We start from the raw sequence: 21,790 nt of genomic DNA, 5'->3' as shown, positions 1-21,790 counted from the left end.
GGCAGCTGGAAGTCCATTAATCCTTCTGATGAGGAGTCTGTATACCTGAAGGCCTGTGGATCTTAGTCTTCAGCCTCCTGGGTGACTCTGCCTTTTGATGAACTGATGGAATTGGTTAGTCGAAAGGCATGGGAGTCACCAGACACTATGCAGTCGTTCCCTAGGAGATCAAATAAATTCATAACAGCTCCTGCGGAAAAAGATTTTCTTACTAAAGGCGTCCCTGTAGATGTTATGGTGGTGGCAGCAGCCACCAAGAAGGAACTCTCTGAAACCGTCCTCATCTGTCCATCCGCCGAACAAGGAGTCTTGAACGATGGACATATATGGGAAGCATATTTTCTCATCAGTGACTTGTACCTTTCGATTTCTGAACTATCTTACGCACTTCACTAGGCTACAAACAGATCTCCTGAAGGAGTTAGGAGATACTCTACAAGGTTCACTAGCTGCAGGGTTTCAGACAAAGTGACCTCTCAGCTATCCACCTTAAATCCCATAGTTAACTCCTCCATGAGGCTGATTTCCTATGCAGTGGATGGAGCGAGCAGGGCAGCAGGTTCAGGAGTTTCCCTAAGTAGGCACTCCTGGATGCACTTGTGTAATTTTGCAAAACCTTTTCGGTCTACTTTTGTCAACACCCCTTTCGATGGTTCCTCACTCTTTGGACTGAAAGTCAAGGGCACACTCATGCAAGCAGGAAGGGGAAACTCTTTCTGCCATTGTGGGGTGCTTTTTTCCAGCCCGTCCAGCCCCTATTCTAAGGGCCAGAAAGGTGAAAAAATGTGTTTCAAGAAATCCCAGGAAGTTTTTCAGGATGTACGTGGTGAATCCTTCCCCAGGGGCAGAGGGGGGAGGCAGTAATGGTAGACGCCATCCACGAGGCAGAGGGGGTCTGTAAAATCAGGGTGACCTTGATTCCTTTCGCGGCCGACCCTTTCAGCACTCCTGAAAGGAGGCCCGTCTGTCCTACTCTGGAGATAGTCGGGGAGGCAATTATCTTTGTACCTAGAAGCCTGGCGAGATATCACAAAAACAAGTGAGTGCAAAGTATAATATCCAGATGTTATTCCATTCCCTTCTCTCTTCTCATCCCGCAGCTCCGAAGGATCCCAGACATTCCACCCAGTCTAAGGGAACAGACAACTATAGAGATTCAAAAGTTGCTAGACAGAAGAGTCATCCAAGAAGTCCCTGCAGACCAAGTAGGATTCGGAACTTACTCAAGATTCTTTTTAGTGCCAAAAGGAACAGGGGACTGGAGACCTATATTGGATCTCAGCAAACTAAACGAATCCTTAAAGAATTCCAGGTTCCGCACGGTAACACTGCAGTCAGTTCTTCCCTTTTTAGGGAAAGACAATTGGATGTGCTCAATAGACCTCCAAGATGCGTACTACCACACAAAAATGGACAGCATCAAGGAGTCACTTACGCTTCCGGCTGGGAGCCAGTCATTATCCATTTCAAGCTCTGCCTTTTGGTCTCACTACAGCCCCCAGAGTGTTCACCAAATGCATGGCAGTAGTCATTGCTCACTTGAGATGGCTAGGAATCCAGGTGTTTCCATAACTAGACGACTAGCTCCTGACTGCCACCACCAAGCATCTACTGCAACAGTCCAGAGATGAAACCCTACAAATTTTTCCCAATTAAGGATAACAGTAAACTTAGTGCGATTCCAAGATGGCCGCCAGCTAGGAAGCACACTTCTCAGCTCCTGACAAAAACCTACAATCTAACCTAATCAGGGCATCAGCAACTCTGCTAAATAATCAAAAAACAGATGATACTGTGATATACTAAACAAATCATCTCTGCTGCAGATTTGTAAAAAATATAAAGAATTTATATACTTATCTGCAAGATCAACATGTGCTCATTGGGGATTCTCTGCAAGCAGTTCAGGCCTCAGTAGAAATTCATAGGAAGCTATATAAAGAAATAAACTTTCAATAAGTATAGAACCATGGACTCAATGGAAGCTCAAATGTCAAAAGCAAGATTTTCACAAATAACTTCGCCGGAGAAAGAAATTTGTACAAAGAGACAAAAAACTGTAAAACAGCAACCTGACTTGCAAAAACAGACTGCCAAAATAAAGTCAGAACAATCCCTGTTTATGAAAGAACTCAAGGCAGCTTTAAAACCCTTGCAAGAAGAAATACACTCCTTTTCTACACAACTAAATGCTTTTGGAAGCAGTATAGACCAAATACTAGCTAGACTGGAGAAAACTGAAGGGAAATTTGTAGAGAATAAAATGAAAATAAAAAAGATCCGAAGAAGAACTAATTCCACAGAAAAAACAGTATCTGAAATCCAACAAAAAAATAATAGACTTAGAAGCCAGATCAAGACACAACAATGTGCTCATTAGAGGTGCCCCTTTAACATATAAACAAGCTTCATTACAAAATGTAATAAAAGAAATCATTGATATCCTCTTGGATAACAATGCTTCAGTCCAGAATGTTACAATAGAGAGAGTCTATCATGCCTTAAGAAAATCACAAACTCTTGACGCTCCAAGCCAAGTTTATGTGAAAATATTAAACACATGCTAATATGATCATACAAGCTGACAAATCTAAAAAAATAATTATTTGGAAAGGAAATAAAATAATTGCACAGGACTTACCTTAGCCATCAAGCAACAAAGACAAATTGTATCACCTTTCTGTGCATACTTAATAAAACGCAAAATGTTCTGAATGAAGTATCCTGCTTCCTTACAATTTCAATACAAGGGATCCAAATGCCAAGCAAAAAGCAAAGATGAAGCAACTTCAGCTTTTTTAAAAGCATTCAATGAGATCCCTCCAAAATAAATAGTAACAACTAAACTGTCTTCATTAGCACTTAAAATTGTATCTAAACTGTAAATTACCTTAAATCTGACTAATGCGGGCGTCATTAGTATTTTTTACTTATTTTTTAAAGTTTCTGAAGGTATTTACTTCTAATTTGTAAGAAAAAAGTCTTCATAGGCTTTCCTTTCCATTGCAGCATTCTGAGGCCATTTTTTCAGGAAGCTGAGCCTCATAGGATGTCCTATGACCTTAGACCTCACGTCGTACACGTAAATTAACCCATGGCGTGATATCATAGCCAAATCAAGTCTACGTCCGCCAGGAAGATTCAAAAAGAAGCAAAAACAATGTGAATATTCTAGGAGAGCCAATAGAACAAGCAGAATGACATCCAGGAAGTAAATTGGAATAATACAAGGCTGTGAACTGATGGACAGCTGCATCTAACGAACTGAAACGTTTTCTAGCTTCCAAAACTCACACGTACTGCAAATCTTCCTATACATAACTAGCAGTAAAATCTAAAAGATACTTATAGAAGAAGAAACTATATTAATTAGTTGATAGTCTGGATGATGGAAATGAAGAAAGTAAGACAAACAGGAATAGAAAAGCTACTGCAAATGTGATCTCTGCACAACAGACTGTTCATGCAGAAAAGAAGCATTACGCTATGGAGACTTTGCTGCCATATTCTGGCAAATAACATTGACTTTGTGTTCATACAGTGTTTGCTTTTTTTTCCCTCTTTCTCTTCTCTCCTTTGGCCTTAGTAGTAGCCAGAGAACCATGCAAGGTCATGTAATGGTTGGGATACTAGATGTAGTGCCTTTTAATATGAAGCATATATTGGAGTTAAATGTCTCTGTTTGTATAGGCAGATCATAAGAACTGTGGTATATAGCATATGCTCATACTTTAGTGTTTGATACATTCTTCATCAATAGAGTCTGTTGTTCTACCAAGACTTGTTTTAAAGGCTGAACTATCTAGATACCCAAAAGAAGATGTCGACAAAAGAGCGTAGTTAGCCAGATATAACTATTTACAAGTTATACCAATATGTTGAAATATGAATATTACAAGCTACAAGTTACCCCTGATTCCTGATTGGATTAGTAATGCTTATGTTATTCACAACTTAAGTTGCGGGCTGGGTGGTGTTTATCCTAGTTGAGTTGTGATGTTCCTTGGAATACTAAATAATTACTGTATGATAGTTAAAATTGTATATATGTTTAGATGTTTCAACTCTAGGATGATATATATATATATATATATATATATATATATATATATATATATGTATATTACTTGCTTACTGGATTAACCCTTCTCTTTCAGAGGATAGTGGTAGGTGGTCAGGCACTAGGGAATTTCTGAAAGACCGAAATGTCACCTTCTCTTTTCATGCTGCTGTTTCTCAATCCACATCAGACACTACTCACAATGTTTTGCCAAATACTCCCCTCATAGCACCCATAGATAATTCGGGTTTATATTAGTACATCGAAGTATTACTACTTCGAATGTACTAATATTGAACCCTTTGCATCGAACGCTGAATATAGCAAACCTGCAGAATATCGAATACTTTCCTAGGGAAAGCATTCGGTGGGCCGTTTCTGCAGCTTCGCTATTTCCTCGACTGTGGAGCGAAGGTTACGGACCAGGTTAAGGTAAGTGTGCGAATGAAGGTGAGTGTGCAATAGGGACGTTAGGGAGCGGTTAAGGTGAGTGTGCGATAGGGACTTTAGGGTTAGGGAGCGGGTAAGGTGAGTGTGCAATAGTTACGGACCTTAGGGTTAGGGTTGGGTTAAGGTAAGTGGATAGCTAGTAGTGTATGTATGGTTTAGTGTAGGGTTTTGTGAAGTGTATGTGTGTGTGGATTATGTATTTTGGTGTGCTTGTGTTTGCTGGAACAGAGAATTTTTTTCCCTGGGAAAAAAATTTGCTGTTCTAAGTGTTCGATGTTGTGGTGTTTCGAGTGAAATGGTTCGCTGTTAGAACATTTGATGTAGTGATACTTTGATGTTCTAATATAAACCCAGTAATTCAGTTACATAGGTATTTAAATTAATTATCAAATAAGATGATTAATGTAGCATCGTGGAATATAAATGACTTACAAGACATTAAAAAGATAAAGGTAATTATGCACCTTATATACAAATCAAATTCAGATATAACCTTGTTACAGGAAACTCATGACTACGGAGCAATGGGACAAGGAGACAGAAAAAAAAACACTCAGTTAATTCAACACATAATAGCAGCTGGGGACAGTACCTCATCAAGAGGGACAACTATAATAGTTAAAAAAAAAATCATTTAAAGGGAACATCATTAAACACAGCATTGATATAAATGGTAGATGGTGCTATTTTACATGCTCACATCCAGCATAGAAAAAACAAACGCTATTATTTTGTAATGTCTGTGTACCCCACAACTATCAGCTTGATTTTTTAATTGAACTATATAACTTGATTACTATGGCACCCAGACCATCTGATTATAATTGGTGGAGACTGGAACTTAAAAATAAATCCATCTAAAGATAGATCAAATAAAAATAGCACTCAATCCCCTCAAGCCACAACTTTTTTATCAGAGTTAATTGTAGACTTTAACCTGATAGATCCCTTCAAACTTAACAACACAGATAGTTTAAGAAGCAGATATATCTATTTCTCCCCCTACCATAAGTCCTGGTCAAGAATTGATTTCTTCCTAATTTCTCAATGCATTGCTGATAATGAAGTGCAGTATTTCTCAGAACCTAGATCAATATCTGATCACTTAAAAATAAATATAATAACACAAAAAAAAGCTAGATAAACTATCCACAATGCTTCAAACTGGACTCTAAACTCAAACCTGAAAATTAAAGAAGTGGAGCAAGAAATTATAACCTCCCTTATTCAATTAAGTGAAAACCTTGCAAATAAGAATACTCCTCTGGATATTCAGTGGGCAGCCTTTAAAGCTATGGTTAGGGGTACCCTGTTCCAAAAAGCATCATTTTATAAAAAGCTAAATAGGGAAAAAATAAATAACATTGAAGGTAAGTTAAGACTAATCGAACTAGAATTACAAAGAAAAAAATTCATCTACTCGGTTGAGAAACAAATGGCAAGCTTACAAAAACAATTAAATGAGACTGTAACGCAACAGTATACATTCACAGAACTTCGAATGCTATACAACTATATGGAATAGGCTCAGACCCCTCCAAATTATTAGCGAGACTTATGAATGTAAGAAACCCCCCATGTAAAATACAAGACATAAAATATAAAGATAAAGCCTTCAACTCTGATATTGAAATAATAAGAGCCTTTGAAGAAATATTTCAAACCATCTATGGCCCACAAGACCAAATACATGACAACCTTTTCCAAAACTTTGCAGATAATTTAGAATTACCTCAGATTAACGAATCTCAGTCTAATAGTCTAAAAAGTCAGTTAACAGAAGAGGAAGTAAAAAGGGCTATTGAGAAGCTAAAACCTGAGAAAGCTCCTGGTCCTGATGGGCATGTGGCAGAATTCTATAAACATTTCAAGCAACAGTTAACACCAATGCTTTTAAAACTATACAATCATATAACAAAGTTTGGGATATCAGACTTTTATATGAATAATTCTAAAACTATATTTATCCTAAAACCAAATACTGACTCCACAAATCTGAACAACTACAGGCCTATAGCTCTGATAAATAGAGATTTAAAGATATTTTCAACAATTCTAGAGTACAGGTTACAGAAAGTAGCTCCCTTTATAATTGTACCTGAGCAATTAGGCTTTATGAGTCAGAGACAAGTATGGGACAATACACTAACCATTGATGCCTTATCCCACCTCTGTGCAAAGGACAAATCCCCTAAATACGCTCTATCAGTCGATGCAACAAAAGCCTTTGACAGAGTTAATCAAAAATTCCTTCTCATTATACTTTTTCAATTTGGACTCCCACAGGAATACATAAAAATGATCAAAACGTTATATAGTAAAGCAACTACAACTCTTTATATCAATAAGAAAACATCTAACCCAATACAAATTGTAAATGGCACAAGACAGGGTTGCCCACTCTCACCAAACCTGCTCAGTTTATATCTAGAAGCATTATTATTACTAATCAGTCAGAGAACTTACCACCACCTTCTTTCAGTATCTAAAACCAAAATAAAATACACAGATTTTGCAGACGACCTAAATATCTACTTTCAATATCCCAATACTGATCTTAAAGTCCATAGATAAGTTTTTCAAGTATGAAACTATGCAGTTAATCCCAGTAAGTCAATTATATATCCACTTAACCCCCTGGGTCATAAGGAATTTTATTTTCCAGAGACCAGTGTGAAAGTGCAATATACTTTGAAATATCTAGGTATAATTTGTAGCCATACACAAGCAGATTTGATCAATTACAACATATTTAAAACTTGGACTGCTATAGTTGGTAATATTAACAAATGGGAAAAGCTTAAACTTTCTACTTTATTGAAAGCTTCAGTTGTCAAAATGAACATATTACCTAAGATTTAATACCAGCTGAATGCCACTTCCATGAAAATTCCAGCTACCTTTTTTAATAAAATAAAAGTTTGACTATCAAAATTCATATGGTGCCCAAAAAGTACAAGAATTAGTTACGATAAACTAATACTTCCAAAGGAAAAAGGAGGGCTAAGCCTTCCAGATTTTAAATTGTACCATGAAATTATTAGTGCTAGTCGCATTATGCAAATAACAAACTATGGCCCATTATGTAATGAATGGTACCCATTATGGATTAAATTATTTCACCAAAATATTATGACATCTAAAGTTAACCCAAAAACGATTCCCTTCTTAAATCAAGAAACTCTTAAGACAATAAAAATTCACCCATTTTTAATCAATAAATATGAAATTTTCAAGAAATTACTGATATCGATAAATCTAAAGGATATGATTATTCTTCTACAACCAATACGTAACAACCCTGATATAAAACTAGCAAACTCTATGTTAAACCTAGATAAATACCCATTAATAAAAAAGTATACAGTATAGGACTTCTACAAATTACAGAACCTTTCAGTGGAAAATATCAAGAACTTAGTGCAACCAATAAATATAATGTGATAATTAAACAAATCCTATACTTAGTTAACAGTATAACCAAGGATATCAATGTAATTGAGTAAGATATCAAATTAGCACAACAAATTCAAAAGTTACTTTTGTACAAAAAGAAAATGCTCTCAAATATGTATAAATTAATAGTAAAAGTTAAATTTCAAAATACAGTTCTATTCTCAAAGTATTGGGAAGGAAAAGGTAGTAACATGACAGACGACCAGAGGGAATTAGCCATTGGAAATACTATGAAATTGACAACATTTAAGAAGATAATTTACACCCAGATTATGATCTTTAACCATGCGTACCATACACCTGTACACCTTAACAAATTGAACCCATCTAAGTCATCTTATTGTTCCTTTTGCCCTAATAAAGAAGCTGATATCCTCCACATCTTCTGGAGTTGTAAAACAGTTTATAAACTGTGGTGCTCACTGAGATTCCTCTTAGAAAAAACAGGATACTCAAAATCTACTTTGTCATGGGAGACAATATTACATAATTTCAAAAGTAATAACAACAGTCTCACAAACACATTATAATAACATTATGTACCCTATTAAAATTTTACATAGCTAAAAACTGGATGGACAGATCCAAATTGTCTTGGTCAGAATACAAGAACATGGCAAAAAAGCATATATTGGCTAAGAAACTTTATACAAAAAGTCAAAAGAAGCCAAACATGTTATCGGAACTTTTGCAAAGCTTTAATTGATATTCTATCATAAATGGCAAACAAATGTAAATACATATGGATAGTAAAACAAACAGTAGACCTGGATATATGGATAGTAAACACACCTTTTAGTTAAAAGTATTAATTCCATTAACTAAGGTGACATTTTTTGTAGATGTGTATATATGGCATAGTAGTGTAGATTTTTTGTATTTCATTTAGGTTGGTGTTATGCTTCAAGTTATACTCTTATTTGTTACCATAATGTACAAGTGAATTGTCTTAGAAACATTATCCTGACTAAGGCATAACATAAGCATAACTTCATGGTAATTCATCATTGTAAACATAGCAAATCTGATTTTATTTAGTACAGTGTGTTTATACCTAGTTTAATAACTTGCCCATGTCAAGCAATGTGTAACATCAATAGTTTCCTATGTTGTGTTCTATTTATCCTTTTCTTTTTGCATTTATGAGTGAAAAATATTCAATAAAAAGATATTTGAGAGAAAAAAACAATAAACGTAGGGAAATCTGCCTTGTTGCCTTGTCAACATATTACCTTTATAAGAGCAGAGTTAGACACCGTCTCCATGATGGCAAAATTACCTGCAAAAAGAGTTTTGGTACTCAGACAACAAATTTCCGATCTCTTGCCAAAGACAAAAGTAACAGTGAAAACAGTCCTGAAAGTTCTAGGGATGATAGCATCAACGATAACCCTAGTTCCATTAGCTAGGATGCACATGAGAATTCTTCAGTGGCTTCTCTTTTCTCAGTGGTCCTTACAAGAACTTCCCATGTCCCACCAGATCAGAATTACAGAGTCGTGCAAGAAGGATCTAAGATGCTGGCTGCTCTCAAGTCATGTCACATCAGGTCAACCTTTACTCCACAACAACCTCTGGCAATAGTGACCATGGATGCCTCCCAGATGTGGGGGGGGGGGGCATTATCTGGGGAGGACGGTCCAAGGAACTTGGCAGGAACACGAGACCCATTAAAGAACCACTGTTGCCAAGGGATTTGAATTTTGCTCTAACATATCTGACCTTGCCCCCTTTTGAACCTTCAACATCTTGTGACCTCAAATTTCTGTTTTGGAAAATAATTTTCTTAGTTGCTATTACCTCTGCAAGAAGAGTCTCAGAATTGCAAGCTTTATCAACCAAACCTCCTTATTTAATCTTCCATAAGGATAGGGTATCCCTCTGAACAAACCAATCATTTTTACCTAAGCTGTGTTTACAACATAACTTAAACCAATCTATTCAGCTGCCAGTGTTTTTCCCTAATCATGGCAACAAGGCACAATACAAGCTATATCAGTTAGATGTGCATAGACAACTTCGCTTCTATTTACATAGAACCAAAGATTTCAGGAAGTCTAATTGTTTGTTTAATTTTCAGAAGTCAAAAAAGGCATGCCAGTTTCTAAAGTCTCACTCTCAAACTGGCTCTCAAATTGTATTACCTTTATTTACAATTCTAATAACAGTCAACTACTTTTCAAAGTCAAAGGTCACTCTATTAGGGCTATGGCAATGTAATTTGCTTACCAGGCTAAACTATCAATGGATAATAATTGTGCCACTGCTACATGGGCAAGGGCCGATCTTGTCTCCTGAACCTGATTGACTACTTTGAATCAGTCTCCAGAGCCATGGACAAGGGTAAGGTGGTCCACACAGCCTATCTAGACCTTGCCAAGGCCTTTGATACCATCCCCCACTCTGGAATCATAGATAAACTTACTAAGTTGGGCATTAATCCCTATGTCACCCAATGGGTTGCTAAATGGCTTACTGATAGAACCCACACTGTAAAAGTAGCCGACTCCAAATCCAGCTCCATACAAGTGACAAGTGGAGTACCTCAGGGTTCAGTCCTGGGGCCGCTCTTGTTTGGCATCTACTTCTCTGAAGTACAGGTCAACACTAAGGGACTCTGGCTAACAAAGTTTGCAGATGACTGCAAACTGGGAGCCATTATTGAATCCCCAAATAATGTGGATACTCTACAAAAGGGCCTTACAGAAACAGATGCTTGGTGCCAGAGCCATGGGCTCAAGCTCAATGCCAAGAAATGTATTGATGTTATGTGATCCTATCTCGCCTACATTCAATACTGATGGGCTCGGAGCCGATCCCTCGGCTCCGACTCGGCACGCTATGCTATAGAGCGAGGCCTCTCATTGGCTGAGCTATTTCTTATCCCAGGATGCACCACCACTAATCCCCCAGATCTCGTTTGCCGCTTACAAGCATAGACGTGGTCTCAACTTGGCTGGGCTAAGTACTAATTTATTTAGGCCTTTCCTGTCAGAAATTTGCTGATTTTGAACCCAAAAGCTGTTTTAACAGCTATTCTTGTGTTTTGAGTGTGTATTTGAAATTTCCTGTTGAGAATTTGTGTTTTTTCGCAAAGGGAAGGTTTCCCGTTTTAATTAGAGGGGCCTTCCCCTGTTGCTTTTACTATCTTGGTTTTTTGTTGTGGGTCAAGTACCCGTTTAAGTTAGAGGGTCTTGACTCTCTCTTTCTCTCTTTCTCTCTTTCTGTATAATTTTTCTTTGTACTGTACTTGTGTATTTAAAAAAAAAAAAAAAAAAGAGAAGATTTATATATATACTGTGACAAACTTTCCTTTGCAAATAACTGTGTTTTGACTATTTTTGGCCATGTCAAAAGAACACAAACCCTCCGGGTTTAAAAAATGCACGAGGTGTGGTTTTAAGATGTCCATAACGGACGACCACTCCTCGTGCGTTTACTGTTTAGGCGCCAAGCACCTACAAGAATCGTGTAGCGTGTGTCACGCTTTCTCTTCAAGAGTACTCCAGGAGAGGAAGAACAAATTAATCCTTAAAGGATTAATCAAGCCTTCTTTCGAAGAGGCTTTATCTTCGTCTCCCTCTCCTTCAAAAAAGAAGAAAGCGTCGGCTCCGACCAGCCTGTCGGAACCGACTGCCAAGAAACCTAGGCAGTCTTCTCCATCGGCTCCATGGACTTCGGAGCCGAGGGCGGAACGGTCTGCCTCGATGCCTCCTGCCTCGACCCCTCTGGTTTCGGAGCCGAGGTCTGGAGCATCGAGAGGCGGGTCACCTTCGTCGGCTCCACTGATATTGGAGCCGATGAGGGTTACCGGCTCAGACTCTTCTCCTTCGGAGCCGAAGTCCTTATCGGCACCGAGAGAAGTTGCATCGAGGTCTCTCTCGGAGCCGATAGTGGTGGAATCAATTCGGAGCCGGTCCCCTAGTCCTTTGGAGCCGATGGAGAAATCGGTTCGGACCCGATCGGTATCCTCTAGGTCATCCAAGATGTCTGATTCGGACATCGACAGGGTGCTCCTAAGACTTTTCCAGTCTCCGGTGTTTCAAAAACTAGTTTCGGCTCTGGCCCATTCGGCTTCGGAGCCGATAGTCCACCTCTCTACTATGGTTCCTCCTCCAACAGCCTCGGCACCGTTGGAGCCGGTGCTGGTGGAACCGGTGGAGGTTCTAGGGTCGGGCCCGACCCTTACTCCAACTCGGGCTCTTGGGTCGGAGTTCAGTACACGGACTTCTTCCGTCGGCCCCGGGGGGGATGCTTCAGGATTGATGTTTTCGGTCCCAAATCTCCCTCTTGGTGCGTCGGCGGCGGGAGTGCCATCTACTGTTGTGGCCACGGAGGTGGGACCCTCCCAGGATTCTGGCGGTCCCGCCTTCAGGGCTATGAGGAGTGCGTTAGCCAAATCTTCTTTGGCTACCTCCACGGTCTCCCCAGCTCCTTCCCTACATACCAAGACTGGGTCTTTGGCAGTCCCCCTGTCTTTAGACAGCGGAGCCCCGGGGCCTGAGGTTACCCCCACTGGGGTTTCCCCCCCTCCTGGAGGTCCTTCTGAAGCTTCTTCGGAAGAACCCCCCAGGAAGAGATCGTGCAAGAGGAAGCACGTTGACTCCCCTGATGAGTCTCTTACATCGGACACTGATCTCGATGATGCAGAGGGGTCCCCTAAGTCGTCCTCGGATGATGTCTCCTTTGCAGACATCCTGGAAGCCCTTAAACAACGAGGCGGCTGGCAGTCCAAACCCCCTTCTGCTGATGAGACGGTGTTCCTCAAGGCCTTCGGGGCTCAGCCCTCCGCCTCCTGGGTGTCTCCGCCCTTCGACGAGCTCTTGGATTTGGTCTGTCGAAGGGCGTGGGAACACCCAGACTCCGTGGAACTGGTGCCTGCTCGTCCTAATAAATTTCTCTTCGCACCCCCTGAAAAAGAGTTTCTAACTAAAGGTGTGGTTGTAGATGCTTTGGTGGTGGCATCTGCTACCCAGCAAGATGTAGCAGAGGCTTCGACATCCGTCCATCCTCCTAATAAGGAGTCTAGGAGCATGGATCGGTATGGAAAGCACACCCTTAGTTCAGTGGCCTTTACCTTAAGGTCCTTGAACTACCTTACGCACTTTACTAGATTTCAGAGGGATCTGATTAAAGAACTTTCCGATACCCTCTTGGGTAACCTGCCTGAGGAGCTGGCCCAGACGGTTGGCTCTCAGCTGGCTACGTTGTCGTCCATTTCAAACTCGTCCATGAGGCTTATTTCTTATGCGGCCGAAGGGGCGAGTAGAGCGGCGGGTACAGGCATTGCTCTACGGAGACAAGCCTGGCTTCGCCTGTGTCATTTCGCGGAGGCCTTTAAGTCTTCCTTTGCCGACACCCCCTTTGATGGGTCCTCCCTGTTTAGACCCAAGGTAAAGGACACACTGACCCGCTGCGAACAGGAGGGTAAGACTCTGACTGCCGTAGAGGCACGATTTTCCACTCCCTTTCGGCCTTATCCCAAGGCTAAAAGAGGAGGGAAAAAGTGGTTCCGTAGATCTCAGAAGCCTTACCCCTCTCAGCAGGAGGATCCCCCTTCCAGAGGCAGGGGAGGGGGAAATTCTTCCGGAAGACGCCGTCCCAGAGGCGGCAGAGGCCCTCGCAACTCTGGAGACCGCGAGTCCTTTCATGGCTCTTCAGCCTTTCACAGTCCCTGAGGGATTGCCCGACTGTGCAGCTCCGGAGCCAGTCGGGGGTCGTTTCTCGAAGCACCTAAAGGCCTGGGAAGGTATCACTCAGGATCGATGGGTGCTTCGAATTATCGCCGGAGGTTACACCATCCCTTTCTCTCACACCCCATCCCAGTCCAGAAGGATCCCGGACCCGCCACCCAGTCAACGGGATACTGCAGCCTCAGAAGTTTCAAAGCTGCTGCAAAAAGGAGTCATCCAACCGGTCCCCGAAGACCAGATCGGATTAGGAACTTACTCAAGATTCTTTTTGGTGCCAAAAAAGACCGGGGACTTGAGGCCCATTTTGGACCTCAGCACTCTAAACCGTTCAGTCAGAAAGTCCAAGTTCCGAATGGTCACCCTACAAACCATTCTTCTATTGCTGGAGAAAGGTGTTTGGATGTGCTCCATAGATCTCAAGGACGCTTATTACCATATCATGGTACATCAAATGTCCAGGAGACATCTGCGCTTCAGCCTAGGAGGCAGACATTTTCAATTCCGCACGCTGCCCTTTGGTCTCACCACAGCCCCCAGGGTGTTCACCAAGTGTTTGGCAGTCGTGACTGCTCACCTGAGAAGTCTAGGATTCCAGGTGTTTCCGTATCTAGACGACTGGCTCCTGACTGCCACCTCCAAGCATCTACTACTGAGGAGCCTTCAAACCACCATATCACTGGGCAATTCCCTTGGAATCACCTTCAATTGGCCAAAATCTGTGTTGCTGCCATCTCAACGAATAAGATTCATAGGGGTAGAGATAGACTCAAACCAAATGCGGGTCTATCTACCTACAGACAGAATACAAACCATACCGACTCAGGTTCGAGCCTTACTTCCCAGGTCCAAAGCCCCAGCCAGAATGGTCCTGCAGCTGTTGGGATCCATGTCCGCCACGGTTCTTCTAGTCCCCTTGGCGAGGTTGCACATGAGAATTCTCCAGTGGCTTCTTTCAGCTCAGTGGTCCTTTCAGGAACTTCCTCTCAATCATCCCATATGGATCACGGAAACATGCAAACGAGACCTTCACTGGTGGCTAGTGCCCTCCAATTTGGATCAGGGACGACCCTTTGTTCCACCTCCTCCTTCGGCCACTTTGACCACGGACGCCTCCCAGATGGGGTGGGGGGGGGGGCATTCCTTGGGCAGGTCAGTCCAAGGCAAATGGCACCCAGAGGCGACCCTTCTTCATATCAACATCCTAGAAATGAGGGCAGTGCTACTGTCCCTTCAAGCCCTTCACAATTACCTCCCTCAAGGCGTAATTGCCGTTCACTCAGACAACATGTCAGTTGTCTGCTATCTGAACAAACAGGGAGGGACCAGATCCTATCCTCTTTGCAGAGAGGCCATGAGAGTTTGGGAATGGGCAGTATCGACCAAACGCTTTCTACTGGCTACTCATATCCCGGGCAAATCCAATGTGATAGCCGACAGACTGAGCAGAACCATCCTCTCTCCTCACGAATGGTCTCTGAACATTACAGTGGCAAATCAGATATTCAGCAAATGGGGAGTTCCATCTTGCGACCTCTTCGCGACTCCACTGAATGCGAAGTGCGAAAAGTTCTTCTCCCTCATCCCTGCCCCGGGGAAGAGCCCCATGGATGCTCTAGCCCTTCCTTGGCCCACCGGCTTGCTTTATGCCTCCCCCCCAGTTCCTCTCCTTCCCAAAGTGATCCAAAAGGCATCGGTCTTGGGGAGCAGAATGATCTTAGTTGCTCCTTACTGGCCTCGTCAAGTATGGTTCCCGTATCTTTGGAAGTATGCTCTGGAAGGTCCATGGTTCCTGGACCAGATCCCAGACCTTTTGGTTCATCAATCGGGACTATTTCACCAGTCCCTACACACCTTAAAATTGACGGCTTGGCTCCTCCTCTTCCAACATTAGTAAGGAGTCATACATTGGATCCAGAAGTTGTACACATCTTATCCTCGGCCCACAAATCTGCTACAAAGAAATTGTATTCTAACAAATGGAAAAGATTTGCTATTTGGGCTCAACTCCGGGGCCTGGATCCCATCACTATTCCCGTATCTGAAGTACTGAAGTTTCTAACTTCTCTTTTTAATCAAGGCTCTTCAGTCTCTACCATCAAGGTTCAATTGGCAGCTATTTCCAATTTTCACGAATCTATAAACCCACCTTTAATGAGCAACAGATTATGTAAGACCTTCTTGAAAGGAGCTATGCTTTTAAGACCTCCGATTTCCCATCCTGCTCCTCCATGGGATCTCGATGTGGTGTTACGCGCCTTAACTTCATCCCCATTCGAACCGGCAGCGACATGTGATTTAAAATTTTTATCGTGGAAGACTGCCTTTCTGGTGGCGATTACTTCTGCCAGAAGGGTTTCAGAGCTTCAGGCTTTGTCTGTAAAACCTTCGTACTTGATTTTTCACAAAGACAGAGTATCTCTCAGGCCAAATCCTTCCTTTGTCCCTAAAGTCTGTTCCAGTTTCTGCCTACAGCAATCATTAGAACTTCCAGTCTTCTTCCCGAAGTACTCTAACAAAGCGGAATTCATATTCCACACATTGGATGTTCACAGGCAGTTGCGTTTCTATTTAGATAGGACCAAACAAACAAGGAAAACAGATCAGTTGTTTGTATCCTTTGCAGACAATAAATTGGGCAAAGCCGTCACAAAGGTCACTATTGCCAAATGGATTAGGGACTGCATTACTCAAGCTTATTCTTATTCTAACAAAGAGCTTACCACCTCTGTCAAAGCTCATTCTACAAGGGCTATGGCTACTTCGATAGCTTTTCATTCCAAGCTTGCCATTAGTGACATTTGTGCTGCGGCTACATGGTCTTCCCCGCACAATTTCATTTCCCACTACAAATTGGATGTGGCATCTAGAGGACGAGCTTCATTTGGTTCCACAGTGCTCAGGAGTGTTTTCCAATGAGCCACCCAGGATTTAGGTGCTAGGGACGCTGTCCCATCAGTATTGAATGTAGGCGAGATAGGATCACATAACATCTTTTAGTTATGTACTTACCATAACTTTAGATGTTTGGGATCCATCTCTCCTACATTCCTAATAACCCACCCTCCTTCCTCCTTCCTTGGAGATCAGAGGATATCAGAAGGTCCGAATCCTGTTGTTTCATCTTGAAACATCTAGCAATGTTATATAAACAAGTTGTGCATGTGTGCATGAATGCGGACAAACAAGATCTGGGGGATTAGTGGTGGTGCATCCTGGGATAAGAAATAGCTCAGCCAATGAGAGGCCTCGCTCTCTAGCATAGCGTGCCGAGTCGGAGCCGAGGGATCGGCTCCGAGCCCATCAGTATTGAATGTAGGCGAGATGGATCCCAAACATCTAAAGTTATGGTAAGTACATAACTAAAAGTTATCCCATTTGGGAAAAAACATGTATCCATGAATTACCATATAGGTGGCAGTACACTAAACACAGAAAGTGTGATAAGAGACTTAGGGACACAGGTGGACAGTGGTCTCACCTTCGATAACCACATCGCCACAACAGTCAGGAAATCCTTCTATGTGGCACACCTCATCACGAAGGGCTTTTCATCCAGAAAAAAGGAGGTCATTGTCTCACTGTACTCATCCCTCATTAGACCCATTATAGAATACAACGCCCCATTTGGTATGTACCTCTCAAGACATCTGCAACAACTGGAAAGGCCTCAGAAATACCTCACTAAAAGAATCACAGGCCTAAAGCAGATGCCCTACACTGACTGCCTTAAAAAACTCCAGCTATACTCTGTCGCATATCGTCTACTCAGAGGCGATCTCTGCTTAACATACAAGGCCATGTCAAACCCAGAGCTGTTGGACATGCTACACTTAAAGAAATCCCAATCCCTCAGAGCTACGCTCAGGGATCTAAACCTTGTCATCACAATAAACAAAACATGCTGGAGGGATAGGTTCCTGACCCAGAGACTCCCCAGACTCTGGAATAGATTGCCCATACATGTCAAGCAGAGTGCCTCTTTGGACCTCTTCAAGAGGAACCTTGAAGATTGGATGGGAGAAAGGAAATTCACCCCAGGGATTACGTCAGTCGCCCTGCTAGACAGGGGTCCAGGAAAGTAAATAATGTGGGAAGAAATAGCCAGGGAATTGTTATGGCTAGGCTTGTATAGGCCCTAGGGCTGATAGTCTAGTACCAACCTATGAACCTATGAATTACAAAGTGGATTTGACCTCCAGAGACAGGGCCTCCTTTGATTCCACTGTGCTGAAAAGTGTACTCCCATGAGCCACCCTGGGAATATGGTGCTAGGGAATGCTGTCCCAACCAGTAAGAATGAAGGGCAAGATAGGACAACATAACATAAAGAAGTTATGTACTCACCATAACATTCCGTGTTTGTTGTCCATTTCGTCATTCATTCTTACGATCCCTCCCACCTTCCTCCTGCCTAAGACTCCTAGAGAACCTGTAGGATTTCTTCCTTGGACATGTGCTCCTCTGGCTTTCTTTCCTTTAAGTATCCATGTTGTAGGACTAATGTTGACATATGACTATGAGTAGCAGCAAACAAGATCTGGGGAATCACACACTGCATGATGGGATAGTTGTTTAGCAACGAGCCAAGTAAAAGACTTCGAGCTATAGTATGCGGCTGAGTCGGAGTCGGGGATCGGACTCCAAACCCAACCAGTAAAAATGAATAGCGAGATGGACAACAAACATGGAACATTATGGTGAGTACATAACTTCTTTTTATCCAACTTAACAGAATTTTGGGAGAAATCAGCTTTCATCAGGATTTTTTTATTGGTGAGGGCTGCAACTTAATTTAAAATAGCAAGGATGTATTAGAAGGGAACAATTAACAAAACGGGTAATTTTCTGAAGAAATGTATGCAAATATTTGGTATGGGAGATGTGAGTTCAGACAGACTTTACATATTGTTCTCTGAGGTACAATAACTGGGCTAATCTGGATAGAAATTATATGTCACAAGAGCATGTGCATTTTGCTGACAGCTTTGACACATGTCCAATGTCTGTTTCAGATCTTGCACCATTAAAAACTAAGGAAAGTATGGAAAGTAGTGAAGGAAAACTGAAACACTGATGCTTTTCTACTTGCCTATAAAAAAGAGGATTTTAGCAAGCAGATAGTGGAAATGATCTTTGAGTATTAGGAAAGATAGCAATTTCTTCAGAAGGGATAGTTGGTGAGTAGAATAAGATGAAAATGGAGTTTAAAAACAGACTAGATTAGAAATAGAGAGAAAGAGAGAGATTGGAAAGAAATATCCACCCTGAAATCCTTTCTTTGCCAAATTCCCATGCACTTTTTTATACAAATGGCTCTCCTGCAACATTATATGCACTCTATGACTCTTACCATAATTCAGTACTCTGTTTTTTCTGTACCTGTAAAGCCATTTACACTCCATGATAATGTGAACAGATTAGCCATTGTGATGCTAAGCTGTTACTCCCACTGATTATACATGCTTTTGAGTGCATATTTCCAACTTCTAGCTTATATGCAGACATTAATGTTTGGCAGGCTGATCCCCTGTGTAGTTGCTTCTTCTCATCTCCATTTGAACCGGAGTCACATTTTCAAGGCTTTTTCCTTCCATGAAAACACTCCAACAAAAAGCTTAAATAGATTTTCCGAATCCTCATCCCACTTTAACTTAAAGCAAAAACACAAAACTATGTGCATTTTCAAAAAATATTTGGTGGTGCTGCGGTAGCGTTGTTGCCTCACAGTAAGACGCCCTGTTTGATTCTCAGCTAACCCGTCTTCTGTGTGGAGACATGCGTGAATGGGCGTACCTTCGTTGAAGGTTGTGCGTTAGGGCTGGCAACTCGGCACGTAAAAATCTACTGCCAATCATTAGCGGATCTGAGTTCCGCCGTGGCGACCCCTAACCGGGAAAAGCTGAAAGACACAACAACAAGAGAGGAGCATTTGGCCAAGAACTGATGGAGCATTCACAAGCATCATCTAGTCTTAAATGAAGGGTACCCATTCCAGAGTGCATGTTCCCACTTTCTGTAATTGATATCTGTTCTTTTCTTACTTCTGTCTTGTTTTCTGATGTGAAAAACAAATTGCTTGTTTTCCATAATCATTCAGTTTTATCCCCAAAAAAAGACCAAATTGTGCATCACTATGTTAATTGATTTTGCAGATGTATAAAATAATCTTTGTAAATTTCACTCAGAACACACTGCTAAACCTATCATTGTTAATTGCCAGCACCTGTATACCCCTGGTTTCCCATTGAAAGATGTTGTTAATGGAAAAAAATAGCTAATGGCTTTGCAAATATAAAGAAAAACTATAATTTGTCATGTTTATCTTATCGTATATTTTCAAACACATTTGTCTAAAAAAATACCCTACATCTTAAACAAATGCCATTATTCTAGATATCTGCGTAAGTAAAACAGGGAAAATTATTTTTAGTTACTGATCAACTGGAAGTTCTTTATTATGGATATAGGTAGAAAGATAAAACAGCATGTCCAGATCATGTGTATTTTTATCAACCTGAGGAGAAGTTGAGGACAGTGGTTAATAAAGAGTTGGGGTAATCTGTTTGTGTTGTGACAGGGGTAAGGGTTTAAGTGGGATAAACTGATTCTCTGTATAGAACAAGGTGGTTTAGAATTACCTGATTTGAAGGGATACTTTAGAGCTATGCAGTTAAAGATCTTTTACTTAACACAGGTAGAAGGCTATAAATCAAAGTGGAAGGGGATGACTAATTGGGGGGGAGGGGAGTTGGGGAAGTAAAGGGGGGAAGAGAGAGAGATTTTGGGTGCAGGTCCTTAGGGAGAATGATAGCAGCCATACAGAAAATTAACGTCATAAAGTAGCAGAACGTGTTTTAATAAATTAGCCAGCAAAAAGGGAGTGGGGAAAGGAGAATTTGTAGCAGTAGGGATGACTGCAAGTTAGGGTACATAAAATAGGCAAGAGGGAGCTGGAATTTACTGGATAAACCAAGGTATTGATGATAAGTAGCTGGGAAGGGAAAGGTAGTGGTGTGGGAGAATGCCAATCAAAACTTTGGACTGCAGGTTAGAGACTGCCTTCCATAACAGAGAATGGTGACAGAATATAATCAAAGAGTAATCGAAATGGGAGTGTTAAGTGGAAGATCAGCTATGGTAGAGTTTTTAGTTGACTCTAGAACAGTGATAACTGTTAAATGAATAATTAGTAGGCATACAAGTATTACATGATATCTATAAGAATCAATCAGAGGAGATTAGAAAAGATTGGAAAAAGAAACTGGAAAAAGGTACTTTACCAAGAAATAATGGAGGATGTCTGTATTTCTCCCAAGTATGCAACACAATCCAAAGAAAATAGGATTTTTGCTTAGAAGTATTTGCATAGATATTGTTATACCCCAAGCAGATTTCATATTTTTTCCTTGGGTATATAGCAGATGCTGGAGGTGTGATGGGAAGAAAGGAGAGAGGTAATTGAGAATATGTGTTCTGGGAATTAAATGAGTTTGACATATTTAAAAAATTTCCCACAGAGAGTTTTGTCAAAAGTTTTGGTGGAGAAAATTGTTGTAAAGTTATGCTTTTGAGCTGGGACATGGCTCTGACTTGCCTACACTTAGAATGGGCTTGCAAAGTTTAATACTATTAGGTACCAAAAAATAAGCACTTGCCTGAAAATGGAAATCAGAATCAAAGCAATGTGTAACTGAAATACTATACTAAATATTCTATAGGAGACAAAGTAAATGCAGGTAGGATCCTTAAAAAAAGAAAGCAGGAAATTACTTAGAAGTAAATGGAGTCTGTGGGAAAAACATATCCAGAATAATGTCAAGCAGGAATAAATTCAACAATTTATGCTGTACTAGTATGAATTATTATCATAAAAAAGAAATTGGCTATATTACATGAAAAAATGTTATGTTCTTTTTAATTATTGCATGTGTACTTGTTTCCCTGTTTTAGTTGTAATTTAATAAAGATGCTTAAAAAAGAAAGAGGACATCATAATTCTGCAGGAAATATAAATCTAGGAGAAATAGAAATAAACTAAACCAAGTCACCAATGAATTCCAATTTAAAATCAAACAGGCAAAGGTTGGCTAGATCTGAAAATAAAAAGAATATTACAACTATATACACTCAT

At 40.9% G+C, this 21,790-nt stretch overlaps 1 protein-coding gene across 1 annotated transcript in view; it reads left to right on the top strand.

Moving 5' to 3' along the window:
• The window catches only part of RTTN (rotatin), a 3,641,098-nt gene that overhangs the window by 2,667,912 nt on the left and 951,396 nt on the right, over window positions 1–21,790 (top strand). The window lies entirely within an intron of this gene.

The sequence above is a fragment of the Protopterus annectens genome, chromosome 3.part1 (genome assembly GCF_019279795.1).
Source record: "Protopterus annectens isolate FY-2018-M chromosome 3.part1, PAN1.0, whole genome shotgun sequence".
Classification (NCBI taxonomy): domain Eukaryota; kingdom Metazoa; phylum Chordata; order Ceratodontiformes; family Protopteridae; genus Protopterus; species Protopterus annectens.
The sequence above is the reverse complement of the archived record's forward strand: the minus strand, read 5'-3'. Positions and strand labels throughout refer to the sequence as shown.